The sequence below is a fragment of the Pogona vitticeps genome, chromosome 13 (genome assembly GCF_051106095.1).
Source record: "Pogona vitticeps strain Pit_001003342236 chromosome 13, PviZW2.1, whole genome shotgun sequence".
NCBI classification, from domain to species: domain Eukaryota; kingdom Metazoa; phylum Chordata; class Lepidosauria; order Squamata; family Agamidae; genus Pogona; species Pogona vitticeps.
The window spans coordinates 20,091,110-20,115,960 of NC_135795.1; the positions used below are offsets into that span (position 1 = coordinate 20,091,110).

Here is a 24,851-nt window from a genome sequence, read left to right on the forward strand (position 1 = left end):
GAAGAAGAGGAAACCCCCTTCCAGTAAAAAAAAGGCAGCGGTCACTCTGTACAGATGCCACGCCTCTGTCCCACTCATGTTCACCCTTGCAGAGAAACGTAGTCAAATATGTTTCCTGCCTTGCCTTCACATGTGGGTTTTTCTTTTTCTCACACAAGGACTTTCACCTCTGCTCATCCTGAGAGTCCGGAAACAGACATGTCAGAGTGTTGGTGAGCTGTGAAGACAGACGCAAGCCGGACCGGTAGCCTCCTGAGAGAGAAAAAGAGACACGTCTTGCTGGCTGTCCCAGAGAAAACGGCGTGAAAAGCGTCCCGCTGGGAAACGCCAGCAAGGCTGAACCGACACGGAGAGCGCAAGCCACAGACCGGGGCAAGGATGGAGTCCGTGGCCATGTACAACTTCCAGGCTGAAGAGAAGGATGAGCTAGCCTTTAAGAAGGGAGACATCTTGAAGGTATACCTCCGCTGGTCATTGGGGGATTATGGGACAGGGAGGTGGAAAGAAAAAGCTAAACCCCCCCCAAAAAAAAACCTAGCCTTCCTTTCCAAGCTCCAGGTGCTTGTTGAGAAAAGCCGCTTTGCTACCCTGAGCCTTAAGAGATTCCTGATTGATCTAGTGTGTGCTTTTCCTCCCCTTGGGATCTTGAATTTAGCGTGCTAGGCTTTTGGGGGATTGCTCGCCAGAAGGCAAACAGGGGCTTAATTCAGAAGACTGGTTGCTGAGGCGCCCATCTTGGAGGAAAGCCGGCGTCAGACAGAAGTCCTGAGAAATACACCGTCTCCTTCGTGGGGCTCGTTGGAGCTCATCTGTGGCTGCTTCGTCCATCTTGCTGTTTCGTTTCTGCTCCTTTCTCGGGCCAGCTGCAGCTGACTTACCCATGGGCAGGCCCTTGGGTTTTTTTTTCTCTCTCTCTCGGTCTTTTTGGTGCCAAGAGAGTCTCCAGAGACGCAGCTCAGATCCTGTTTTCATAGCTGAGAACTTGCAGTTTCTCATGATGAGAGATGCCGGGCGCAAGGGAAACTTGGGGTGGAAAAGCCAACAGAGTTGCTGGTGGAGGCAGAGACGGCTTCTCTGGTCAAACGCTAAGCAAGCTGGTCACAGATCCCACTGTTTGATGCCATTTCTCCAAAACTCTCCCAGGACAGAGTGACCACCACATGGCTTAGGAGGACACTCAAGGCACTTGCTTGGGTCTTAAGGAGGGCCCGGGGTTGCCCATGTTATTAACCCAGCCCTGCTGCTCTGCCTTGGACAGCAACCATTAACCAGAAGAGTTTGTGGCTGGGTCCATGCTGGGAAACGCCTCTCCCTCCTATTTAGCAGGGCAAGAGCTGCGTGAGGATTCAATCTTAATTATGTATTTATTTAAAATATTTCTGCCCCATATTTCTCCCCAAGAGAATGCATAAGGCACCCAATTCAAGCCATTAAGCCATTATGCAAATATAACGACAAGGAGAGGAAACTTTGTTCGCTGGGAAAGGGGCAGAATCCTGGAGAATCAGAATTTGGGCTGAGATGTTGAGAGCTGGCGGGGATGGGGAGGGACGTGTCTGCCCAGGGTCAGGGTGGAACTCACAAATTGCACGCTCCCTAACTCCCACCCCCACCGTTTCTTTTTAATGCAAAGATCCTGAACATGGATGAGGACCTGAACTGGTACAAAGCAGAGCTTGGAGGCCTGGAAGGATGTGTACCCCAAAATTACATCAAAATGAAGCCTCATCCGTAAGTTGCTTCCGCTTTTCCCTTGATTTGAAAGAGGTCCCTTAATAATTGCATGGCTGAACTGGGATTCGAACCCAGGACTCCGGAGTCTTCGCCTGATGCTTTAACTGGCTCCTGTTGTTCGTTTTGAGGGAGGCTCGTTAGACCCCACTGAGTGCCATTTTCGCAGTCAAAAGGCATGTGTAATTCTTATGTTCTCCCCCGTTCTCAGTCCGACAACTGCTCTGACTTCATGACTTTCTCCTCCAGCTGGTACTCAGGCAAAATATCCCGGCAGGAAGCAGAGAAGATTCTTTTAAAGAGGCGTTTTCGAGGAGCTTTTCTTCTCAGAGAGAGCGAAAGCAGCCCAGGGGATTTCTCCATCTTTGTCAAGTAAGTCTTTCGAAAAACGGAGTTGCTCTTAAAAATCTGCTGCATCAAATTGTATTTAATTAATAAGGTGCTGGTTGCATGCTGCTCCGGCAGCCTGGAAACTAGATGAACTCATGCTCGGACTTGGTCTAAGCTGGTGGTTCTCCAATTGGGGGTCCCCAGATGTTCTTGGACTGCAATTCTCAGAAATCCCGGCCAGCACAGCCAGTGGTGAAAAGGCTTCTGGGAATTGCAGTCCAAGAACATCTGGGAACCCCCAGCTGGAGAACCATTGCCTAAGGCGTGTAGGAGAGAAAACTTGAGCGTCTGCTCACTTTAAATTGTGGCTATGTTGTTCAAATGACACTGTAGTTTTAACTCCTTGGTTGTGTTGTTGAAATTGTAATTACGACACCGTTGTATTGAATTCTGTTTCTTATTTTATGTCCTGTTAGGAGGAGGGGTTTCCTAGGACCTGACTGGGGTGTGTTTGTGTTGAGTCATCCATCTGATCAAAAAAAATTGTTTGCAAATAAGGACAGGGAAGAATTGCATTCACTCCCATTTTAGTCTAAAGAACCTACCAATGTACACTTACTAACCCAACCAGAAAACCTGGACCCGAGGCATCCTTTGGTGGTCCCATTTTTTAAGAAATAGGTGAGGGAATTCTTCAGGCAGAAGCTGTGGGCAAAAGCACATGATGTTAACGTGCGTAGAAAGGAAGCATTTGGGAGTAAAGGGAAAAAAGGGAACAAAATAGCACTAAGTGAAAGAAGGCTGCTTGGAAATATATATATTTCCAATATATATGGCACCAGAGGGTGATGTCTCCACACTACAAATAATTAAATGGGATTCTCTCCCCCCCCCACCCGCCGCACGCTTTACATGCTCCTACACGAGATACCCCCCCCAAGTCATAAAGATTTGCCACAAAGATCTTCATCAACATACATGACAAAAAAGGTTTTTATTGAAATAGATAAGTGGTTAACATGTGATTACACTTATCAAATAATAATAATAATAATAATAATAATAATAATAATAATAATAATAATAATAATAATAATGGTTGTTGTGGGTTTTTCGGGCTCTTTGGCTCTGTTCTGAAGGTTGTTCTTCCTAACATTTCGCCAGTCTCTGTGGCCCGCATCTTCAGAGGGCAGGAGTCAGAACTCTGTGCCCTGGTACAGTTTGTTTGGAGAGTTGAGTATTTTCAGCTATGGTATCAGCTTCGTCCTTTTCAGTGCTGGGAGCCAAGCTTTGTTGAGTTTTAAACTTTCTTCTTTTTTGTTGTTGAAGCTCTGCTGGTGCTTGTGGATTTCAATGGCTTCCCAGTGCAGTGTAACGTAAGGATTGCTGGGGTTGTCCAGTATTTCAGTATTTTGAAATAGAATTTCGAGTCCAGCTTGTTTTAGGGCATGTTCAGCTACTGCCGATTTTTCCGGTTGTTTCAGTCTGCAGCGTCTCTCATGTTCATTGATTCTGGTGTGGATGCTTCGTTTTGTGATTCCAATATATACCTGGACACAACTGCAAGGTATCCGATATACTCCTGCAGTGGTGAGGGGGTCCCTTTTGTCCTTTGCTGACTGTAACATTTGTTGTATTTTTTGTGGTGGGTTTGAATACTGTTTGTAGGTTGTGTTTTTTCAAAAGTTTCCCCACGCAGTCCGTGACCCCTTTGATGTATAGCAGAAATCCTTTATTTGTGGGTGGCTGTTTTTCTTTTTCTGTTTGGTGTTGCTTTCTTGGTTTGATGGCTCTTGTGATTTCATTTTTGGAATAGCCATTTGCCTGCAGGGCCCAGTTCAGATGATTGAGTTCGGTGCTGAGAAATTGAGCTCCACAGTAACCAGTGTTTTGATTATGCCTCTTTTTTGTTCTGGGTGGTGGTTGGACTTTTTGTGTAGGTACCGGTCTGTGTGGGTGGGTTTTCTGTAGACCTTGCGTACCAATAGGAGGTCGGTTTTGCGTTAGACCATAACTTCTAAGAACGGGAGTTGGCCCTCTATTTCTTTTTCCATGGTGAATTGTATATTTGGGTGGATGGTGTTGACATGGTTTAGGAATTCTTCCAATTTTTTTCCACCGTGGTTCCAAATTGCAAAGGTGTCATCAAATATCGGAACCAGACTATGGGTGTGAAGGGTGCCAAAGCTAGGGCCTGTTTTTCGAAATGCTCCATGTAGAGGTTTGCTATAACCGGGCTGAGGGGGCTCCCCATGGCCACTCCATCTGTTTGTTCATACAATTCATTATCCCACTGAAAATGACTGGTCGTTAGGCAGTGTTGGAAAAGGGCCTTGGTGTCTTGTGGAAAGATTTCCTGGATGAGTGTCAGGGTGTCCTTTATCGGTACAGTGGTGCCTCGCAAGACGAATGCCTTGCGCAACGAAAAACCCGCAAGATGAAAGCGTGTTGCGGGTTTTTATAATTTCAACACATTCACGGCGTAAAGCAGGAACAGAGATTTCCCAGGGTGCACTGCCTGGAAAGGAACAGAACACGACACGTAGGTAAAACCGGCCAAAGCCTGCAGAGCAAGATCCCTCTTCTCCCGACTTCTGGAGAGAAAAGGAATGCCATTTACGTATGAATCACGCAGAACTGGGGTGGGGCCAGGTTCCACCTTGGGACAGCAGGCAGGAGCAGGGAAACATGAAGGCTATCCTGAGTGGCAGAACCCGAAAGTGGTTTCTGCACCCCATGACTCACTTTGTATTCCCAAAGGTTCTGAGTGTCAGGGTGTCCTTCATCGGTACAGTGGTGCCTCGTGAGACAAATGCCTCACGCAATGAAAAAATTGCAAGATGAAAGCTTCCCTTGCACCATCGGAACACTGGCAGGCGACTTCTGAAAGCGGCAATCACACTTGTGGAGGACCCCCGCCAGTCCTCCGATGGTGCAAGGGAAGCTTCCGAAGGTCTCTGAAGACGGCGATTGCAGTGAGAGGGCCCCCCGCCAGTGCTCCGATGGTGCTTCCGCAGCTCCCTACCTGGGAAGTGACTTTTTCAGACTTTTTTGGCCCATAGAAACGCATTAAATAAATTTCAATGCATTCCTATGGGAAACTGCACCTTAGAAGATGAAAATTTAATTAATGCATTCCTATCGGCCAAAAATATCTGAAGGGAGCTGCAGAAGCACCATCGGAGGACTGGCGGGGAGGCCCCATCGCTGCAGTCGCTGGCTTTGGAGACTTCATTTGCACTATCGGAGCACTTGCGTGGGACCTCTGAAAGCGGCAATCGCTGTTATGGAGGACACCCGCCAGTCCTCTGATGGTGTTGAGCAAGCTTCCAAAGGCTCATCCATCAGAGGACTGGTGGGATCCTCGATGGTGGATCACTCCTATGGTTTCCCATAGGAATGCATTGAAATTTTAAAAACTCGCAAAACACTTTCATCTTGCGGGTTTTTCGTTGCATTCGTCTTGTGAGGCACCACTGTACCGATGAAGGACACCCTGACACTCATCCAGCATATCTTTCCAGAAGACATCAAGGCCCTTTCCCAACACTGCCTATTGACCAGCTATTTTCAGTGGGAGAACAGACAGATGGAGTGGCCATGGGGAGCCCACTCAGCCCGGTTATAGCAAACTTCTACATGGAGCATTTAAAAAAAAAACCGGCCCTGGCTTCGGCACCCTTTGCACCCACAGTCTGGTTCCAATATGCGGATGACACCTTCGAGTTCCTAAACAATCTCAACAGCATCCACCTAAATATACAATTCACCATGGAAAAAGAAATAGAGGGCCTACCCCCGTTCTTAGACATCATGGTCTTCCGCAAAACCGACCTCCTATTGGGACACAAGGTCTACAGAAAACCCAACCACACATACAGGTACCTACACAAAAACTCCAACCACCACCCACAACAAAAAAGAGGCATAATCAAAACACTGGTAGACCGTGCAAATCGGAACTGTGAAGCTCAATTTCTCAGCACCGAACTCAATCATCTGAATTGGGCCCTACAGACAAATGACTACTCCAAAAATGAAATGATAAAAGCCATCAAACCAAGAAAACAACACCAAACTGAAGAGGAAAAACAGTCATCCACAAATAAAGGATTTCTGCCATACATCAAAGGGGTCACGGACCGCATGGGGAAACTTTTGAAAAAACACAACCTACAAACAGTATTCAAGCCGACCACAAAAATACAACAAGTGTTACAGTCAGCAAAGGACAGAAGGGACCCCCTCACCACTGCAGGAGTATACCGGATACCTTGCAGTTGTGGCCAAGTATATATTGGAACCACAAAATGAAGCATCCACACCAGAATCAATGAACATGGGAAACACTGCAAACTAAAACAACTGGAAAAATCAGGGACAGATAATCTCAACAATACACACACGTCAAAAACACACTGATCACCCTAATCTCCCAGCTCCTGAAAAGGACAAAAGCTGATCCTACAGCTATAAGTACTCAACTCTCCAAACAACTGCACCAGAGCACAGAGTGCTACTCCTGTCCTCTGAAAATGCCGGCCACAGAGATTCGTGAAACATTAGGAAGAACAACCTTCAGAACATGGCCAAAGAGCCCAAAACCTCCCCAAAAAACTTTAATGTTTTGTGTTCCCCTGAGTTTTCTTCAGGAACCGATTTCTCCCTTGTTCAGTCTTCATCTTCTTATATCACTACAGTCCTCTGATGGTGCAGGGGAAGTCTTCAGAGGCCTCAGAAATTGATGCCGTCTTCCTCCAACCTTCTGTATGGAGTCCTGTTGAAGAGAGTGCCGACCTTCTGGGAGAGAAGGAAGAACCCCCTTCTTCCCCCGGGGGTGCGCCGGCTCACTCATGGCCCCTCTCGCTCCTGTCGGGGCCGGCGCCGCAGGCGGGCCATCAGCCTCTTCACGCCGTGTTTCAGTTTGTCCTTGGCCCACACCAGGCAGGGGCAGAGACATTCCCAGGGGACGCAGCCCGGCTTCGGCCTGGCCCGCGTTTGTCCCCTTTTGGCCCTCCTTTGGTCGGAGGACGGCCGGGGGGGCCCTCTTTGTGGGCGCTCTTGGCGGCTCCCTGCCTTTCTCCCATCTGCGGTGGCGGCTGCTCTTTCCCAAGCGAAGGGAGGTGGGGCTCCCCTGCGGGAAGGCTGGCTTCTCTCCCTCTCCGGCCGGGGGCGCTTCCCCCCCTTTTTACGAGCCTCCGCTGTGCCCTGGACGGAGGAGGGCGGAAGGGCGCTGGTTCCCGGGAGCCTCGCTTCTCCTTCCGCCCCTGGTGTTGCTGCTGCTGCTCCTCCCTCTGCGTTGAGGGCCAGCGAGGGGACCCCACTGGAGGAGGAGTCTCTCTGGGGCTGGGTCTCCTCCGCCTCACCCCTTCTGGGTGGTTCCAAGGGCGGCTCCAGGGCCTCCACGATGTTTTCTTCGGAAGGGGGGGGAGGCGTGCAGCGCGGCGTTGGGACTAGCTCCGGCTGGAGGCCGCCGGCCTCCTCCCTTCCCCTTTCCTCATCCGGTGGTCCTTCTTCTGCCGCCTCATCCTTTCCCGGCAGCTCCAGGGGCTGCTCCAGGGCCTCCACTGGTTCTTCAGGGGGAGGGGGCAGCCTGGGTGGCTTCTGGGAAGACGGCCGCCTCAGGTGCTGCCCCGGGCTCGCTGGGAGCGCCTTCCCTCTAGGATGCTTCGGGTTCAGAAGGGGCAGGCTCGGAGAAGGAGCACGGCATCTTCGGGCGGAGTCTTCAACTGCCGCTGGGCAAGTGCCTCTCTTGATGTCCGCCATCTTCACCTGGCGGTGGAAACGGAGCCGCCGGTGTTGGTCTGGATCCGTCTCTCGGGGTCCGTGGAAAGCTGCCCAGTGGGACAAAGCAAGCTTCTTGGCTGTTTCTGGCGCCACCGGGTGGAGAAGAGAAGAGGCTTTGTTTCCTGGCAGTCTCTGTAAACGTTTGGCAGGGCTGGACGGAGGAGCATCGAGGTGGTTTGGAGCCACTGCCTGGACGGGCCTCCGTTGTAATTTGGGGGTTGGCTTTTTTGGGCCTCTTTCCCGGCGATAGTCCTCCAGGGCGCGGAAGAGCCTGAGCGACCTTATGACCAGAGAAGGGATCCCACGCCGACCCTGGGCCTTTTTCTTTTTAACATGATGTTCCAAGCGCTCTCTGGTCTCCTTGTCCATGTTCTGCAGGGCGAAAGCCTCCGGGTCAAAGTCTTCCGGGGTGCAGGTCGAGCTCACCAGCCTCTTCTGCTGAGGAGGAGGTGGGGTCTGCCTGGTTCTAGGAGAGGCCCTTGGTGTGGCTTCTGCACCCTGGAGGCAATAGTACTCCAGGGCGCGGAAGAGCCTGAGCGACCTGATGACCACAGAAGGCATCCCACGCAAACCCTGGGCCTTTTTCTTTTTTACATGGTGTTCCAGGCGCTCTCTCGTCTCCTTGCCCATGTTCTGCAGGGCGAAAGCCTCCGGGTGAAAGTCTTTCGGGGTGCAGGTCGAGCTCACCAGCCTCTTCTGCTGAGGACGTGTGGCCCGTCTGGTTTTACGAGAGGCCCTTGGCGTGGCTTCCTCCAGGACATTGCGAAGGGCCGATCTGGCGGGCTTCTGGTTAGGGAAGGTCCGTCTCGGACGGGAGGGCTTGGCCACGGGTGCTGGTGGCAGCACCACTTGGATTTCTAGCGACCTCGCCGACCAGACGGTCCCGTTTTCTGTCCCATAAGCCGAACGCTCACAGACATTTAGCTGGGCAAAGCGGGGTAGAACCTGGGGTTCGGCTTCTTCTTCTGGCAGGCGTCCTGGGACGTCCCTTCTTCGGGGAACCCTCCTTTCCCTTTCTGGAGGCCTTTCGGGAACCAGAAGAACATCAGGGGGTTCCAGCTTTCCCTCCACCAGGTGACAGTCATGCAATTTGGAGCTGGCACCAGGGACGTGATGCTCCGATTCGTCCGTGGAGTCTGGTCTTGTTCCCGAAGGACCTTCACCGGCAGCCAAGAAGCTTCCCTCACTCGGATGCCAACCCCAGCCTTTCAGCCGATACGGGCAGGAAGAAGGAGAGGATGAGGAGTGGGAGGAAACCTCCTCTTGACTCCAGCCATCGAGGGTGCCTTCGTCAGCCTCCGGAGTGTGCCACTGCCTCTCCCAAGGGAGCTCATAGCTGCAAACGAAAGAACGAAGCACTTGATATATTGCAGGGGAAAGAAGCAAGAAGCATTTCCAAAATGTGTCCCTCTTTGACAGGGGTTGGATTCCCTTCCAGGGTCCCTCCCAGCAATGCAGTTCTAAGATGATGGTGATGATTAAAAAATACCAGGCTCGGTCAATCAAAACTATAAAAGCGTTGACTGGTATTACAAAACAGACACACATTTTAAACTTAAGTATCTGTTAAATATCAGTGCAGTATGTACCCTCTTCCTAATACTGCTGTTTTTTTGTTCCTAATTCTGCTGTTCTGATGGTGTTATTGCTGAGATATGCAACTGCTTATAATAAATACTTTGTGAAATTTCTTATATCGTTCCCAAAGCCTGAATGGCTACAGGGACCACTGAAGTATGTTCTATACTTTGTTAGTTTTTCCAATTCTTTATTTTCAACTTTGGCATCCCCTGGAATTGGTCGAAACGACTAGATAGGCGGGGTATAAATATAATAAATAAATAAATAAAAATAAATAAATTGCCAGTGATCTGGACCTTTCTTCCTTCTATCACTAATCTGTCTGGTGTGTTATGTTCAAGGTGTCTATCTGTTTGGATCTGGAAATCCCACGGGATCTTGAATTCCTCATTTCCTGCACTTTCTCTACCTGATGTTCCTAATTTTGTCTCTCTATCATGTTGTTGCTGTTGTTGTTGTTGTTAAATAGAAAGAAAGAAAGAAAATCTAAAAAGAAGCTGGCTCTTGTGAAAGGTCAGCCGAAGACTAGGTCATATACAAAGGAAGCACGGAGAAGGTTGCAGCTCTGGATCAGAAATGTGCATAGGTTCCTAGGCTATTCATTCTGTGAAACCCTTACTTAGGTTGAAAGAGTCGGCCGATCCACTGGCTGCAATTTCCTGGAATTTGGAAAGGACAGAAACTCTGCCTCTGCTGCCCTGGGGCTTCTACACCCTTATTCATCCCTTATGGGTGGATTTTTTTTTCCTCAGGTGGGCTAACAAGAGGGTCATCTCTTCTTCTCTTTGAACAACGCCCCCCCCCCAAAAAAAGCCTGGCTTTAGCGTAAAGGTAGGAAGGTTTCACCTACCTGTCAGACCCGGAGATCAGGCACTCCCCAGAAGTACAGGTGGATGCTGCAAAATAAAAGAACAGAGAGATATAACACAACAAAATAAAAGAAGCAAAATAAAAGAACAGAGAGGAATAACACAACATCATGATGCTGCTACTCATGATGGCAGGGACTGCAACCTCTCATTGCATCGCAGGGCCTTTGATCCCAGCCGGCATGTTCCACTGGGCCGATCGGAACCTTGGGCTGTCGTGAGCCACCCTGGCCACCTTCCATTCGCCTGATGCCAGATCAGGGAGGCACAGGGCCTGGCCAAAGATAGTGTGGCACGTATGCCACTCCCCTGAAAGGACGCCCCCCCAGCAGCCACGCCTGGGTGGAAAGGAGGGGGCGATGCCTTGTGGGTGAGACGGGGGGGTGTCACAAGGAAGCAGCACCACCCTTCGGTTCCCTCCACCTCCACGGAGAGCAGAACCTTTGGAGAAAGCATCAGGAAAAGGGAGGAAGCCCGAAGCCCGAAGCCCCAGTTCTACGAAACGTTTAAAACCACTTAACGTGGCGTTGAAACGACCTGGTACCTGGCACAACGAGCGCGTAACAGGAAGATGACGGATGAGCCAGGGGAAGCCACCCCTCGCCATGCTGGTCCGGCTCCCGGTTCGAATCAACCTCAGCTTGAGGCTGTCGATCCGGCGCTCTCCGTGAGGCGAGCCAGTTTCCCATCCACAGCAAAAAAACCCGCAGCAGTCCAAATAAACAAGCGACCAGGAGACGGCGGGACAGGCAGGAAGCTCCAGATGCCGGTGGGAGGAAGGTGTTCACGAACCTCCACGGCGGGCTGGCTTCCAGGACTGGCTGGGCGTTTGCATCCCCGTCAGAGTCCCGCCAGGGTTGCTCCTCCTCCAGGCTGGCGAAGAGGTCCCCCAGATCTCGGCTCTGGAGTTCTGGTGCCTGGCCAGGGTCTTTCTTTAAAATCAGAGAGCCGAGGATCGCAATCAGGTAGGCGAGCCTTGTGGCGTCCCCCATGATCACTTGGCCAAGTGTGCCAGGCGAGGCTTTTCCTCCAAAATGTTGGCCAGGTTTCAGTGATGTCACAATGAGGGGTAGGATGGTGGCAGGCAAGGAGGGCTTTCCTCCAAAATGTTGGCCAGGTTTCAGTGATGTCACAATGAGGGGTTGGATGGGTCCCCCACCCACTCACCCACCCTGCTGCCTATTTAATTTATTTATTTATTAGATGTTTACCCCTCTCCCTTCTAGACACATGACTACTCAGGGCGGCTCACAATAAAATGATTCATAAAAACAATTAAAACCACAATTTACACTGACAATAGCAGTATAATCAAGATGGAAACTATGAAACAAAAGATTAAGTAGAAAGTAAAAGTGAAGGCCAGTGATTCTGGCCTTGACTTACAAACTTAATCTGTTTTGGAACGGTGGACGTAAGTCAAAACGTTCGTAAGTCAAAGCACCATTTCCCATAGGAATGCACTGAAAACCGATCAATCTGTCCTGACTGTTTTTTTCTCCTCAAGGAGAACCACAGAGACTGGGGAAACATTAGGAAGAACAACCTTCAGAACACGGCCAAAGAGCCCGAAAAACCCACAAAAACTTAGTTCTATGTTTCCTTTTCTTTCTTGCTTTCATTCATTCATTCATTCATTCATTCATTCATTCATTCATTCATTCATTCATTCATTCATTCATTCATTCTATTTGAACTGCAAAAGATCATAACATTTCTTCAAGGCTTCGCAGAAGTCCTGTGAGGACATGGCAGCCCCTTTGGGGGTGGGGGGATCCATGGACCATAGGCTAAGAACCTGTGATTTAGTTCACAGTTCCTTCCTTCCTTCTGGCAAAGAAAGAGTCTTTAAAATACCTAATCTGCTCAGAATTATGTCTTCTGAGACACATGGGCTCTGCTGCAGTTCGGAGTCCAGCCGGTGCCTTCTCTGTGAGCAGAGGGAGGAGGTGGCAGAGAAACTCCTCGTAGGGAAAGGAGGGCCACCCGTAACCTTGACAGCTTTTTCTCCCTGCATGTGCAAGAAAGACAGAGAAGCTGCCAGTGCAGCGGAGAAGAAACAACAGCCCTCGGAGAAGAAACAACAGCCCTCCCTCCGCCTCTCGCAAGTTAATTAGACAGGCATGATCAGAGAAGAGGTAGCCGCCAAGGGACAGTTTCGGGAGGCTTTGCTCAGTCAAGCCTGCGAGGAAGGGCAGCCTTGCGGAAGGAAAGACACCCCCCCCCCCACGGGGCAAAAGCAAAGATTTCAAAGTCTCTCTTGCAAAGTTTTTCCAGAGGATTCAGCTCCGTGTGCGAAGGCAGGTTTGAGCCCCAGCCTGGCCGCGGCCGTGTTGGGTTTGATCAAAGAGGGAGGGCTTCCATTTGCTTGGCCGAGGTTTGGGATTTCTCCAAAGCCTTGGGAGGCCCGTGCAGAGCGGGAGCTTTTTTGGACTACGATGTCCAACCTCCCCAGCCAGCACACTGGGGGGGGGGGGGAACTCTGGGAGTTGTAGTGAAGAAGACATTGTCCGACCTCTGATGTGAATGCAGCAAAAGGACTGCAGTTTCTTCTAAGTGTGGCGTTGGGGTGTATCCAATATAGGAGGGTTGGTCCTGGGGGGTCTGTGGTTCAGGAAGCACTCAGCATTGACTGTTCGAGAGCCCGAATCCATTGCCCCAAAGTACTGCAGCAAACTCCAAACCTCAGGAGTCCATAGGATATGGAGCCTGAACAGTGGGATTACAGTCATGTGGGGTGGGGGGGGGGGGAGAACATTAAAATCCTGATTCATTGATGGGATCTGAGCTGGCAGTGACTTGACCTGGAGGGTGGTTTTGGCTTTGCTGTGCCATGCCCGAGGTATAAACCGTGGAAGGGAACTCTTATCGTAAGCAGAAGCAGAAATAGACACGGAGGGAGGGGGAAGGAGAGAGGGGCCAGGCCGGCTTCCCTCTTCTTCTTCCAAAGGTCGAGCTGGCGCCCGGATCCTCTCCTTCGCCACCCTCTGCGTCAGAGAAGGTGGGAAGCCACGCTTCCCCGCTGGACTGCCCCCACAGCCCCACATCCTTAGGAAAAAGAGCAGAGAAATTTAGGGTTCTGGAAAAGACGTGGCCCCAATCCCGCGTGGTGAGGGCGCAGGGCTTTGTCAGGGCCTCCGAAGCACCTCAAGCGCCCCGTGCCATGAGGATACATTTCACGCCGATGGGATTTCGTGACGAGATCCCCTTTCCCGATCGCAGGCCTCGTTTGCTTTGCAAGCGAAAAGGCAGCTCTCTCATTAGCCAAAGCAAGCTTTTTCTTGAGAAGGACTGAAACATGAAATGGAGGCTGAATGGCCGGGAGAAGCCAACGTGGCCCTGAAGAACTGGCCTGGGATTAGGGTTGCCAGATACATGGGCACCAAAAGGAGGACATCGAAAGACACAAAGGAGGACCTACTGAATGTTTCCTTTGAATCGTTCCAGATTAAACCCACAATCAATACAATTTTATTACAATAGCTGCCAATAAATGTCTCTTAGTGAACCGACCAAGAAACAGTCATGTTAAAAATAAAAAATAAATTCAATGGAGGCTTTTTTTCAAAATACTGGGGGTGGGCGGGCAGGTGGGGGAGGGGACAGCCAGGGCGAAGGGGGTCCTTCCACCTCTCCCCCTCCCATCCAAAATTATAACATAAAATATACAAAAGCCTGACATTTTATCTTTGCCTGCCTGACGGAGGACATTAGGCTAAAAAGGAGGACATGTCCTCCTTTTGCCTGACATCTGGCAACTCTACCTGGGATGAGATTTCAGTGCATCCAAGAGTGGAGAGGCCGGCCGGCCAGGCTCGTAAAGAACAGACTGGTGTGAGCAAGTGGGAGGAACACAACGCGCACCCCCCCCGGGTATTGTAATGAACAACTATTAATTAGATTAAAGGGTAAAATCCAGCAGTCAGTATTTTCACTTCCCCTTCTTTTGCTCTATTATTCTCAGATCTCGTTTCCTAGATGTGGGAGGTGCAGGATTTCCCAGGGTTTGTGTCCCCACCCTGCCCCAGGGAGGCCTGTACACAGGTGTAAAGGGTACCAAGACCAGTCAATAAAGGATCCAGGACTCATTCCCGGATTTTTGCCCGTCTCTTAACACCTTAATCAACCAGCCAGAGACAGAGAGATCCAATATATGTATTTGTTTATTTTCAGCGGAAAGCAAGCAAAATAAGGCAGATGCCACTCGCAGGAAAAGCACGAGAGGGAGGAGGCGCCCCACAGACCAAAGCATACATTTGTACAAGTTCAACGTGAAAAGAGGGAGGCCGAGGGGTGGGGAGAAGGAGGGGGGGGAAAGAGGGACTGCAGGTGCCCGGGCAACAGGGTAGAATTCGTTTCTTCCCAGCCCCCCCCCCCGAGACCCTCAAGACTTCTCCAAGGTCAAACTTCTCATTTAGAAATACCTTAATTGTAAACGGGAAGAAACTCTGACCGACAGCCCCCTCCTCCCTTGCTCATTCTTGCCTGGCTAAGCAAAACATTCATATAGCAAAGCAAGGGACAGAAAGCCAAAATGGCTACGGTGACAGATAGCCAAAATGACTATAGGTGTTAACTGGACCCCTTCACAGGCGTTGGGTGTGTTTGTAAACAAAAGTGAATTTCCCAAATGACTGGCTCCCTTTCCTTACGTGTGTGACGAACACGGGTTCGAAAACACACGTGTAAGCTTGGACAGAGAGCAATCAGGAGTTTGCACATGCTAAAATGAGCTGAAAGAGTCCAATTCAGCCAGCCATGCTACAACACTCCTTCTCACAAGTCTGCCCACATAAGAACACCCTGGTACTCTCAGATATTATTGTGAAAAGGTCAAGTGGGCTTTGTAGTCCTTAGACTTAACTTGCACCACTGACAGGACTCTAAGTAAGCTAGGCCGAGGCAGCACTCTCAGATGACCCTATGACAAGTGTACTGTTCAGGAAACCAAATGAGTTTTATAATCTTTATTTTATTAAAGAAAAAGCATGTTACTAAGTATCAGAGCCAAATTAAACCAAAACAAATAAACTAGCATTGTGCTGTTTAGTTACACAGATGTAGTGAGGCAAAGAAAACATGAAAAATAGAAAAGTATTCAAAAACCTTATTAAAAATACAAAAAGACATTAAAAAGAATCAAAACAGTTCCAGTCCAGGAAATCATTAGTAAACAAAATAATCCAAGTTGGTTATAACAAGGCTATAGTCCTCAGTGATACTATAGAATAAAAATCCCTAAACAAAAGTAAAAATCCATTATATGTCCCATAGTCCTTAGAAAAGTAAAATCCAGTAAATATACCATAGTCCTTACAAAATTACAAGAGCATAGTCCATATGGAGTATTCCAAGAAAAGAAGTCCATATAGAATATTCCATAGGTAACAGTCCACAGAAAATAGTCCATGTACAGTCCTTAGGAAATTCCCATAAGTCCCAAAAGTAATCCAGCAAAGCATAGAAACCAGTCCATGTAGGTAGGCCACCAAACTCTCTCTAAAGACATCAGGGTAAGTCCCAAATGGCTGAAATGTAGGTCACGAATCACTGAAAGGTCGGTCTTGGAAAGACAAAGTCCATAGGTAAAAAGTTCCTTTTTCAAGAGTAACTGGCAAGGGCCTAATGCACCTTCCCACGATGTCATCCAATCAGAGTTCGTTACTAGGCAAACAGTCCTGTTACATCACATGAATTCTTTCTCATACACTGCAGATGTTATTTGGGTTTACGGTGGTTTCTCAAAGAGTCACAACAATTTCCATCTATCTAATCACACAGTCCTTTCTCAGGCCTTCAGAATAACATGCTCTCTGCTCGCCTAGAAAACAACTTGTCAGCATAGCACAGATACTATATACAAAGAAACAAAATGGAACCTCTCTGGCTCACTTCATAATTACAAAACCCATATGCCTTAAAAGATTTTAATTTTAAAAACCCATCTCATCACAACGTGTATTGCCTTGGTGCCAAAAAAAGGAAGAAAGGCAAGGACAGCCATCTGGCGAGAACCTGTTTGGTTTAAGACGTGGTGCTCAATGCCTACGATGCAGACGATCTTTGTGACCACTCCATCAAAACAGAAAGCGCACACCTCCGCCGGATCAGCCAGGACAAAACAGACTCCCCCCCCCCTTTTCCCGTTGCAGACAAAGGTGAGCCCCAGAAGAGGGACTTTGTGGGCCAGTTGGGCACAACACAAGTGCATCTTGCCCCCCAAACCCCGACTCTGGGGTCACGGCCTCCCAAACACAGCGGCTCTTCCAAACCAGATACTGTGCACCTCTTTCGGGCTACCGGTCCTTTGGGCTGGGGGCAGACATTTCTGTGTGCACACAAACACTCCCTTTTCCACCACCCCCCTCCAAATTGTTGGAGCCCCTCCCTCGCTGTTCTTTCTGCATCAGATAACACCGGTTGAGCATTCTGGATAAACATTCGGGGGGAAAAAAGAACGGACCGTGATATTTTAAACCTGTCATTTGTGACCTAATTCTCCTGCCTGGAGAGAACCAGGTTGCACTGTGTCCCCCCCTCCCAGACTGGAGAAGAGGAGCCTTTCAGAAGGAAGCGGGTGGCAACCCTAACACAACCCTAAACACACACACACACACACACATACAGAGAGTAGAACCAGAGAGGTTTTACTTGGCTTAAGGACCGGAAGAAGGAGGGTGACCCTCGGGAAAGGCTGCTGGCAGATCAACCTTGTGAGCCTCAAGGGGCCAAAGGGTGCTGGATCAGTCCCACTGTCCCTCCGACCCCATCCGGATTCGCACAGAATTGCCGCCTGATTGAGTGCCTGACCAGAGAGCCTCACTGGGGCTCCTTATCAGCCAGGGTGGGGTGTACTGGGAAGGAAGGAAGGAAGGAAGGAAGGAAGGAAGGAAGGAAGGAAGGAAGGAAGGAAGGAAGGAAGGAGCTAATGATGGGTGGAAGGAAGGAAGGAAGGAAGGAAGGAAGGAAGGAAGGAAGGAAGGAAGGAAGGAAGGAAGGAAGGAAGGAAGGAAGGAAGGAAGGAAGGAAGGAAGGAGCTAATGATGGGTGGAAGGAAGGAAGGAAGGAAGGAAGGAAGGAAGGAAGGAAGGAAGGAAGGAAGGAAGGAAGGAAGGAAGGAAGGAAGGAAGGAAGGAAGGAGCTAATGATGGGTGGAAGGAAGGAAGGAAGGAAGGAAGGAAGGAAGGAAGGAAGGAAGGAAGGAAGGAAGGAAGGAAGGAAGGAAGGAAGGAAGGAAGGAAGGAAGGAAGGAAGGAAGGAAGGAAGGAAGGAAGGAGCTAATGATGGGTGGAAGGAAGGAAGGAAGGAAGGAAGGAAGGAAGGAAGGAAGGAAGGAAGGAAGGAAGGAAGGAAGGAAGGAAGGAAGGAAGGAAGGAAGGAAGGAAGGAAGGAAGGAAGGAAGGAAAAGAAAATAAAAGGAAGGAAGGAAGGAAGAAAAAGAAAAGGAAGGAAGGAAGGAAGGAAGGAAAAGAAAAGAAGAGAAAAGGAAGGAAGGAAGAAGGTGAAGGAGGGAAGGAAATAAAGAAGGAAGAAGAAAAAGAAAGGAAATGGAAGGAAGTGAAGGAAGGAAAAGGAAAGAAGGAAGAAGGGGAAGGAAGGAAGTGAAGGAAGGAAGGAAGGAAGGAAAAGGAAGGAAGGAAGGAAGTGGAGGGAGGGAGGGAGGGAGGAGATGCTTCTGGCAACAGCCCTCCTGTGGTGAGAACTTTAGCCCAGCACGTGATCCCCGCAGGATCACCAGACCACGGGAAACGCCCAGCAGCCTCCACCAAGAGGTGTCACTCACTGGCCTGGACCATGAACTTGCTCCCCCCCCCCCCACAGGCCTAAGGGTCAGGTAAAGACACACCTCGTACCTTCCAGCAGACCACCCCTCTTACTGTGGGGCCCGGGGGCGAGCGCTCCAGCCCCTCGGCCCACATGGTCCAGGAACAGGAATCGCCCCCTTGTTCTTCTCTCGGACGAGGGTGACCATTCCTTGGATGTGCTCTCCCCACCACCACCAAATCAGAGCAATCTCACCCAGCATTTTGGCCTCCTGCAGCACTTCCATTCTCCACTTACAGATATACTGCCACTAAACCTGGAGGCTCTTCATAACTCCTTTTTAACTCCTTTGCAAGTGGAAAGTGAGATCTGAGCTGTTCTTACCTTGGCACAATGTTGCCGTGACTGTTATTATAGGGGCGCTCTGGAAAACTGTAACATCAAAACAAAATATCTGGCCTAAAGAAAAATAACCCTAAACTTTAAAAATACAGGAAAAAATACTAATTTAAAAAATCTGCTAGCTAGGAGAACGGGAATGACTGCCCGTTTTATGACTGCTTAGCCTCAGCAGATCCTCATGAAGGTCGTGCGCGCCTGCCAATTAACTTATTTTTGTAAATTATTTATCCTTGTCCCCCCCCCCCCACTAGAGACCTCCAAGCAAATAGAAGAGAATAAAAACACTGTTTAAAGGCGGATGAAGCTCAGCAAAGATGGGGGAGTCGGCGGGACCTCCTTGGGAGGGAGAAAGGGGGGGTGTTTCCCTCCCACCGAGGGGCTGCGATCCAGAAGGCCCTGCCTTGAGCCTTCGCCTGCACGGAGGAAGGGGATCGGTGAGGCAGGGAAGAGAAACCCCCTCCGTACCCACCCTTCAAGGGAACATCTGGAACTCCCTTCCACTAGACACAGAGGCTGAGAGGTTGTAGGGAGTGGGGGAGGCAAATCTGTGAGAGAGGAAGCAGAGGAGAAGTCTATGACTACTCATGATGAATCAATGGAACCTCCATACTGAGAAGCAGTCTACCCCTGAAAAAAGAATGGTGGCGGGGATAATAAACCACAAGCCAGAGTTACTCCCTTGGTCCGCTTCTTGTCAAACTCCCATGGTGGCATGTGGGAAAGCATCAAGAGCTTGGGGTTCCCCAGAACTGGAGTCAAGACACGGGGGTTCACATCCCCCTCCTCCCCCCCCCGGCCCTGGCAAGGCCCCCCCCCCCCGTTCGCTTCTCACCATGGAAAAAACACGGGCACCCAGCAAGCCCTCAAGTGGGTGGGGGGGGAAGCAGGCGCTGAGTGTCTCCACGTGCAAGGGAGGCAGGCGAGGGTGTGTGAACGTGCATCCCCGTGTCCCTGGGTGCAGCCACGTGGAGGAAGGCCAGCCCTGAAGCGGAGGAAAGGAGCCCGGCAGGGGGCCCGTTTGGGTGCTGACCCCCCCTTGCCAACCCCCCCAGGCCACATCTGGACAGCGGCGCCTGGCCGCCTCCTCCTCCTCCCCTCCCCGCACTTCTTCTGCTCCTCTCCCTTCGGAAGTTGGACTGCTTCTGAACAGCCCGCGGCCGCTTTTCTCCCCGCCGCCGGAGCGCCGCCCCCCAGACGCTGCTGCCTGGGTAAAACGGTGGCGGTGGAGGGGTGTGTGTGTGTGGGGGGGGGGGGAGAGAGAACGGGAGGCGGCCGGAAAGAAAACCTCTGTGTCTCTCTCCCCCCCCCAATACACACACACACACACACACACACATATCCCAGCGGGCGCCCCTCCTGCATTGACTTGGGCGCTTGCTTGCTCCGAATCGGGGCCGTTCCCGAGCCTCCAAAACCGGGCGTTTCAAGCCCCTCTCTTGCTCGCGCCTCCCCGGGGGGGGGGGAGGAGGGGTTCGTGTGAACCGACCTTGGGTCAAGGCCTGCCTTCCCTGGGTTAATTAGCAGCAATTAATTAAGTAAGTAATTAGCAGGCAGGGTCAGACGCAGCCCACCCCCCCCCCGGGAACAGAAAGCAAAGGGAAAGGCGAGTGTGTGTGTGTGTGTGTGTGTGTGTGTGTGATTCTGGTTTCCAGGTCATAAATATATACAGTATACGGGGAGGGGGGGGGGCTACCGCCTCAAATTCACCAGCACGTGCTGCCCCCTGTGGTTTGGCAATAATACATTATTTAAAAAAAGCCCCACCGGTTGGATGTCTGCCTGGTCCGCAGCAGATGACCGGGAGGGGCACAGGAGCCCTACGAGAGCAGAAGGTGGCCACCCAAGGAGGGGGGTTCGTGCGCCCGGTGTTGCTGGAGGCGCAATTACGACCCCGCTTTGATTCGGAGTCGTCCCCCCCCCCCCGCGGCGGTTCTGGCGTGGGAATCCGGGCTGCTCCCCTTCCCTCTGGCCCCCCCCGCAGGAGCGACACCAGGCGGCTGCGGGGGGAGGGTTAATGCGAGGGAAAATGGGGGGGGGAAGGCAAGTGATGGGGGGGCGCAATGCAAGGAGGGTTGCTGTGCAAGAAGGCGCAGGAGCAGGGGGGGAGAAAGAAGTTGGCAACCGACCGGGCCCCAAGGGGACGCCTCGGTGGTGGAAGACCCAAGCGGTTCCTTTGGGGCGACTACAACCCCCATGCTGCTGGGGGAGGCTGCGCGGTGGGGCCAAAACAGGAGGAGGGCGAGGGAGCAGAGAATGGCCGCTCACAGTGTAAACGGCCCCCGCTTGGTTGGGGGGGGGTGTCAAGGGTAAATGCACCAGGCTTCACACAAACACACATACTTAAAGGCTCTCTTCCCGTGTTCTCTCCAGCACGTGGGAACCCCCAAGAGTTCGGCCAGGTCTCCTCCAGGCGCTGACCTGCCCTAAAAATGAGCCCTTCCTAGGCCTCCCGCTCTTACCGGGCGGCGAAGTGGAGGCACGGACGGGGTTCGAACCCGTGATCTTCGGTTTACGAGACCGACGCCTTACCACTTGGCCACCGCGCCTGCGTTAAAATCCTCCCCTCGCTCCCTTCTAGGCTGGCGCCGCTCCCGAGACGCCAGGACCCGTCTGCGTCTGCGCGGAGGGTTCCCCCCACCTTTTTTTGCTCCTCCCCCTAGTGGGAGGCGGAAGGAAAGAGCCAGCCGGCTTCAGAATGCGGAGCTGCGCCTGCGCAAGGGAGAAAGCCCCCCCCGCCGTGTGCTGGATGGGCATGCGCAGTTGTGTTAGATGCGGGCCCGGAGCGACGAGACCTCTGCCCCTGCCCGCAGCCTCAGCGCCATTCCCACGTGCACGATCCGGGCTCCGGTGCTGAGCAGGGTGCCCACGACCCCTCAAGCTGTGGGCGGTGGCCAGCTGGCCTTGGGCACCCCCTCCCCCGCTCTGACTAATAAACTGCGTTTCTGGCACCCCTTTGGACGGGGGGGGGCTCTCTGGGCAAGGACACGCGTCCCTGATTCCCCTCCTCCTTCCCGGTTACCTGCACGAAACGATGGAAACATTACTTTTTCAACTAATGCTCATAGACTGCCTCCGCCAGCTTGACCACCGTGGCCAGCACGGGACCATCTCTGACCAGGCGTGTCTTCCATCTATAGCCGCCTAGAGTGGTCCGGTGGACCAGATAGGCGGGGTATAAATTAAATAAATAAATAAATAAATAAATTAATAATAATAATAATAATATACCGTACTCGGGGATACTTTGGGCTCTTATATTTTCTCCATTGACCTGTGCCTTACAAGGCTCCTTTTGTCATTCTGTGGATAAAATCGGTTTCCATCCCATGAATTAGACCTTTAGGGAATATCAACACAAGAGGGGAAGCTCCAAAGCATCAGGCCTAGATCACCAAGACGTGCAAAGTACCAGCAAGATCACTGCCAGTAAAAAAAAAAAAAAGAAAAAAATTCCAGACCCAAGAGATTCCCCCAAGGGTGCCAGAAACGCAGTTTATTAGTCAGGGGATCATCCAGAGTCACCCTGGGCGATACGGGCAAGGGCTGACTCTCCTTCCTGGGTCCAACCCAGCTTCCTCTTTTTGACAGGCACATTTCCCACGAAAGCGGAGGCTCTCTTGACACGGATGGCTGGCCGGGGGGGGGATGCTCAGCATGGACGCCAGAATGCACAGCCAGCGGGTGCAGGAGGCCGGTCTGTGGGAGTCCCGAGGAAAGTGTCCCCAGAGCCGGGGTGCGCAAGGCCAGCTGGCCATCGCCCACAGCTTGAGGTGTGGTGGCCAGGACATTCATCGTGGGCGCCATGCTGAGCACTGGAGCCCGGATCGTCCATGTGGGCAAGGCGCTTGGCGTAAGGCCCAGCGGTGCCCGTAAAAAGGACGGTGCTGAGGCTGGGGACAGGGGCAGTACGTACTTACATCATGTGGAACACAATTGCGGCCCCACAGCCCCACACTCTCAGCTTCTTAAACAAGGAGAAAGCTTTGCAGTCCGCACATGCAAGAGCCAGTCTACACGAAATCCTTTGCTTAAATGGACAGTAGGTGAGGGTGCTCTGAATGAATTTGCTTTTTCCCTAGATGGGAAATTCTTGGCAAGTGTGAGCCAGGATGGTTTTCTTCGTGTATTTAACTTTGATTCGGTGGAATTGCACAGTACAATGAAAAACTGCCTATTGGAGCCCAGATGGAAAATGCATTGTAACAGGTGGAGAAGGCGACTTGGTGGCAGCCTGGTCATTTCTGGACTGTCGAGTAATCGCTAGAGGTCATGGAGCACAAATCATGGGTCAGTGTCGTGGCCTTTGATCCACTAGAAGAAAGTGATCCCATGGAATTTAGTGGCAGCAATGAGGATTTCCAAGACCACCTTCATTTTGGAAGGGATCGCGCAAATAGCACACAATCGAGGTTATCAAAAAGGAACTCTACCGACAGTCGCCTGTCATGGTTTAGGGTTAGGTAAACCGTGACATCGCCCAGTAAGTGTAACATATCGGTTTGGTTCAGTAGCTCAGGACACACAGCTGTGTTTATGGGACCTGAGAGAAGATACATTCTCTTCCCGCATCAGCCCCTTTCAAGAGCAAGGACACACACAAATGTCATGGATGCAACAAGTCCTCCCGCAGGAAGTGGCGGAACTAATCCAGGAAGGAATGGAAACAGCATCACAACGCCTGGGGACTCCGTGCCCCCTCCTCTTCCCTGGTCCAAAAGCCGTCCACCATTCTGCAGTCTCCAATTCTGGCAGTAAAAGCAGTGTCGGGGAGGGTGCCATGGCCTCTGGGGTTAGTAAATTTGCAACATCATCACTACATGATCAAAAGGAAAGACACAAGGATCACAAGCAAAACCATAGTATGGGACACAGATCTGGTAAGAGCAGTGACGAACTGAACCGAGTTACGAAAGCGAGACCCAGCTAAAACATTGGGAACGCCTTTGTGTCCCAGAATGGAAGATGTTCCTTTGTTAGAGCCTCTTATCAGTGAAAAGATAGCGCATGAAAGACACTGTTAATTTTTCTTGAAGACAGTGTAGTCACTGGTTGCCGGGAGGGATGTATTTGCACCTGGGCAAGGCCTGGTAAAGTGAAGTTCTCGGCTGGATAGAAGGGTCACTCACACACTCCCAGCTTGTGGAAAGAACGGTCCGGAAGACTCAACCGGTCGGGTGCAGCCTGAAATCTTCCTGCTACGAAGCCATCCTTCCTTTCTCTGTTTCCCCCACACGTCTTTGCCAGACTGGTGCAGTCAGGATAGCAAATGGTGTGTGTTTCCGCGACATGGGGTTAGAATGGACATTCACATAAATCTGTAGAATACGCAGCTTTGGTCTGGCTGGAAAAATCTAAATGTCGTTTCAGAATCTGGAGCGCAGGAGGATGACACTGCCAATTTGGAATAAAGGGACATACGCTACAAATGTTAAGACTTCCTGCTTAGCATACCCATCATGTCTTTGAGCTTCCTCGTGTTTTCTCAGTCAAAATACAACTAGTTATGTACTTGCAAAGACTGTACATCTCTCCTGTCATATTAAAGCTATTAAATTTGCATTTAGAATACTGTTGGCTTGCTTGTGTTCAAAGGGAAAACCAGCTAATTTACAGTCAAATTACTTGTGTAAAGTTTAAAAGCAAGACTTTTTTTCCTGCACTTATGAAACCATTAATTAAATTTCAATGCATTCCTATGGGAAACCGCAACTCGCATGATGAAACTTTAATTAATGCGTTCTTATGGGCCAAAAAAGTCTGAAAAAGTCACTTACCAGGTAGAGAGCTGGGGAAGCACCATCGGAGGACTGGCGGCCCCCCCTCGCTGCGATCACCGGCTTCGGAGGCCTTCGGAAGCTTCCCTTGCACCATCGGAGCACTTGAGGGGGACCTCTGAAAGTGGCGATCGTGGTTGTGGAGGACCCCTGCCAGTCCAATGGTGTTGGGTAAACTTCCGAAGGCTTCCCCTGCTCCATCGGAGGACTGGCAGGGGTCCTCCGCAACTGCGATCGCCGCTTTCAGAGGTCTCCCAGAAGTGCTCCGATGGTGCAAGCCTCCAAAGGCCTCTGAAGCTGGCTATCGTGGTGAGGGAGGGGCCTGCCAGTCCTGCAGTGGTGCTTCCCCAGCTCCCCACCATCAGACGACTGGCAGGGAACCTCTGAAAGCAGCGATCATGGTTGTGGAGGACTCCTGCCAGTCCTCCAATGGTGCAGGGGAAGCCTGCGGAAGCTTGCCCAGCACCATCGGAGGACTTGCGGGGGTCCTGCACAACTGCGATCGCCACTTTCAGAGGTCCCCCTCAAGTGCTCCGATGGTGCAAGGGAAGCTTCCGAAGGCCTCCGAAGCCGGTGATCGCAGCGAGGGGGGGCCGCCAGTCCTCCGATGGTG

The 24,851-nt window shown here is 51.1% G+C and overlaps 1 non-coding gene and 1 pseudogene across 2 annotated transcripts; one reads left to right on the top strand and one right to left on the bottom strand.

Annotated features, from left to right (window-relative positions):
* The first annotated feature begins 20,259 nt into the window (after positions 1 to 20,259).
* On the top strand, positions 20,260 to 24,321 carry LOC144584683 (WD repeat-containing protein 20-like; annotated as a pseudogene). Its single transcript, XR_013539100.1, has 2 exons — positions 20,260 to 22,900; positions 22,938 to 24,321. The product of XR_013539100.1 is annotated as a WD repeat-containing protein 20-like (transcript).
* On the bottom strand, positions 20,939 to 21,010 carry TRNAT-CGU (transfer RNA threonine (anticodon CGU)). Its single transcript has one exon. It is a non-coding gene; the product is annotated as a tRNA-Thr (tRNA).
* Positions 24,322 to 24,851: the final 530 nt, after the last annotated feature.